Source organism: Cebus imitator, unplaced genomic scaffold, assembly GCF_001604975.1.
Source record: "Cebus imitator isolate Cc_AM_T3 unplaced genomic scaffold, Cebus_imitator-1.0 Scaffold13, whole genome shotgun sequence".
Classification (NCBI taxonomy): Eukaryota; Metazoa; Chordata; class Mammalia; order Primates; family Cebidae; genus Cebus; species Cebus imitator.
In genome coordinates, this window is record NW_016107328.1 from 12,144,017 (window position 1) to 12,147,719 (window position 3,703).

Here is a 3,703-nt window from a genome sequence, read left to right on the forward strand (position 1 = left end):
TGGAGTCTAGTACATAAAAGATCTTTGGGTATATACATTATGTAAATAGGAAATATTACTTCTAGCATTGTAAGAGCCCCAGCTCCCAAACCATAATGACTCTTGAGTAATAGGCAAGTATCTGTGGCACCTGTAACATGCCTCCAGTATATTGACTGCTAAAGGGCAGTGAGTTCTCCCTGGCAGTGACTGCAGCAATTGAAAGTTATATTTTCATATCTACCATAGGGATGAAATCATCCAAATTTTTTCTTTGTAGCAAGATGGTTGGTGAAAACTCAAAACATGGATTATCAGGGGAGCTCTCTGTACAGGTAATTGGATCTAAAATTTGTAGAGCCATTTCAGCCATTTTCTCAGCTGCGGTGCTGCAGAATTCAACTGCGGATGGAATCTTTTTTTAATTGTTTATGCCAGCATAAACAGAAGATGAGAATTGTCTGCTTTTGCCAACTTGTGATTTGTTAATGCCAGCTCTGCTGTGCCATGGGGCTGTCCACTAGGGGAGTAAGGTTGCCCTCTTCCCCACTGCAAGGAGACTAAGAGCTCCTCCAGTAATTTCTGGGTAGCTATCATTTCCTGATTAAACTGTTCCTGTTCACTTAGGAGATCTTGTATGGCCCTGGATGCATCACGTTTTTGATGCTGTAAAAGTGCTCTTGAGGTTGGGCATGGTGGCTCATGCCTGTCATCCCTGTACTTTGGGAGGCTGAAGCAAGATCACTTGAGGCCAGGAGTTCGAGACTAGCCTGGCCAAAGGTGCAAAGCCCCGACTCTACTAAAAATACAAAAATTAGCCAGCTGTGATGATGGGTGTCTGTAATCCCGGCTACTTGGGAGTCTGAGGCACAAGAATCACTTGAACCTGGGAGGCAGAGGTTGCACTGAGCCAAGATCACACCACTGCATTCCAGCCTGGGCAATGGAGTGAGGCTCTGCCTCAAAAAACTAACCAACTAACTAACTAAACTGCTATTGATGCTCTTGAGTTGGTTAACTCATCTGCCATTACCCTGCTTGCAAGCAATTTACTTGGCCATACATCACACTGTATTGACATACATTCTATTCTGTTAGGAAAGCTAAGCTGTGTTTCCATCTAGGGCTTCATTTTCTAAAACAAGCTGATTTTTCTCTTGGGACAGACATTCAGAGTGATACTGAAGATCATCTCCAACAGAAACAACTTTTTAAACTCATGATTTACCTCTGTCTGTACACCGAGTTGGTTTGAAAGAAAAGACCTTCTTTGTCCTGTAATAACCTTCTTTCACAATGCTTGAGCCTTTCCAATATATTCTTTTTTTTTTTTGAGATGGAATCTCACTCTGTCACCCAGGCTGGAGTGCAGCGGCACGATCTTGGCTCACTGCAACCTCCACCTCCCGGGTTCAAGCAATTCTTCTGCCTCAGCCTCCAGGTAGCTGGGACTACAGGCATGCACCATCATGCCCAGCTCATTTTTTTGTTGTTGTTGTTTTTTGGAGATAGCATCTTGCTCTGTCACCCAGGCTGAAGTGCAGTGGCGTGATCTCGGCTCACTGCAACCTCCACTTCCCAGGTTCAAGCGATTCTCCTGCCTCAGACTTCTGAGTAGTTGATACTACAGGTGTGTGCCACCATGCCAGCCTAATTTTTTTTTATTTTTAGTAGAGACGGGGTTTCACTCTGTTAGCCAGGTGACCTCGTAATCCTCCTGCCTTGGCCTCCCAATGTGCTGGGATTATAGGTGTGAGCCACCGTGCCCAGGTAATTTTTGTATTTTTAGTAGAGACGGGATTTCATCATATTGACCAGGCTAGTCTCGAACTCCTGACCTCAGGTGGTCCACCTGCTTCAGCCTCCCAAAGTGCTGGGATTCCAGGCGTGAACCACTGCACCCAGCCTCCAATATATTCTTTACCTTTGAGAGTTCCTTATGAGATTCTACAGCTCCCTCTGACACCAAGGAATTCTCCTTTATGATGTCCCAGAGACTGAACCTTTGTATTTTTGTTGGAGCTACCATGAGTTATAGCAGCTTTGGGACCTAAGAGGATGATTATTATTTGAAATGAAAGGTCTCACATATTTATTACTGAAACCACCCAACCAACGCATTCATAACAGACCCAGACAGGAAACTGTTCAAAATTCTCCAGATAGTGGTGCCCTTTTCAGCTTGATTTGGTAACATGATTGTGACCTTCAGACAGCAGGTCTGTGCCATCATGTGCAATTCCTTATAGACCCAGCTTGGTTCTTCTCCAATGTCTTCTTCTGGAGTTGTACTTGATTTTATTACCAATTTTCATCCGAATCCACTGGGGAATGGGATGATTTTGCTTTTGTTTCTTGGCCAGGAATCACTTAATCCTGAAAGTCTTGTAAGAAGACATGGCAAAAAGTGGAGTAAAGCACACACCACGATGGTGGAGAAAGGAAGAGAGGGGGCAGGACCTGATAGTCTTACAGCTTCGACTTCCACTGCTTTTCAGCGAGCATTTTCCCTGGGTGAACTCCTGGGCTCTCTGTGATGAAACTGCTTTCTTCCATGGACTCTGAAGGCTATGATGCTTTCTGGATTAGACCCTAGAGGGAACTTCAACAGATTTAGGTGGCTCCCCAGTTTTCATTCCATCTCCTGCTCCTCAGATTGAGGATGAAGTAAGGGTGACTTTGGTTTCTAAACTTTTAAGAGTGGTCATTTTTTCCCTTACTTACCACTGAAAATGCACTCCAAGACTTCTACTGAACAACCACTAAGATTCCTATTCTCCTCATTTCACGGGGCTTCACTTGACAGGCTCTTGGAATCAGTATCACCAGGTTAACTTTTCACAGACCTCTTCCATTCTGAAGCCGACCCGCCATGGCCCTCCAGACATCCCTTACGTTGCCTTTGGATTAAGTTTAGGATGTAGCTTTCTTTTCTTCTTCCATCAAAAATAGAATCCAGATTTGGGGAATTTGACAGGCAATAGGGCCATAGATCATATTTCACTCAATCTAAGATAAGATCAGATTTATACATGCTCCATTATTTTATGAGCTATCAAGAAAAAGTATAACCAATTAAACCATACATGCTTTCTTTATAATTTTATTACGTGCTTTATGTACTCATGTATGTACATTATATACTTATTGAACGAGCTCAGACTTTTTAGACATGTATCATGTAAAATATGAGGAAGACAAATTTGCTAAAACTTCACCAACTCTTCTGAATCCCTCATCAGAGTCTTTACGTGCCTATTTTTCACACACCATTTTCTGCTGTGCCATCAGTAGAACTAAAAATGCAGCATTTTCCCTCCCTCCCGCCCCTTCTTCTGCACAATCTCAGCTCATTGCAACCTCCATCTCCCAGGTTCAAGTGATTCTTCTGCCTCAGCCACCCAAGTAGCTGGGATTACAGGCGTGCACCACCACACCCAGCTAGTTTTTGTGTTTTTAGTTGAGACAACGTTTCGCCATGTTGCTCAGACTGGTCTTGAACTTCTAGGCTTGAGCAATCCAACCACCTCAGCCTGCCAAAGTGCTAGGATTACAGGTGTGAGCCACTGTGCCCTGCCTAGCATTTCTTAAGCCAGTACTACACCATGATTATCAGCATTATCTTTCTGGGTACCCATTCTCCAAGTTTTGATACTGGAGTTGATCTTACCAGGTGTTAATGGAAGTTTCTGAGGCAATAGACAGGACTCACATTCCTGTCTCA

The 3,703-nt window shown here is 43.7% G+C and overlaps 1 pseudogene; it reads right to left on the minus strand.

Annotated features, from left to right (window-relative positions):
• Positions 1 to 158: 158 nt before the first annotated feature.
• On the minus strand, positions 159 to 3,075 carry LOC108283305 (annotated as a pseudogene).
• Between the last annotated feature and the right edge of the window lie 628 nt (positions 3,076 to 3,703).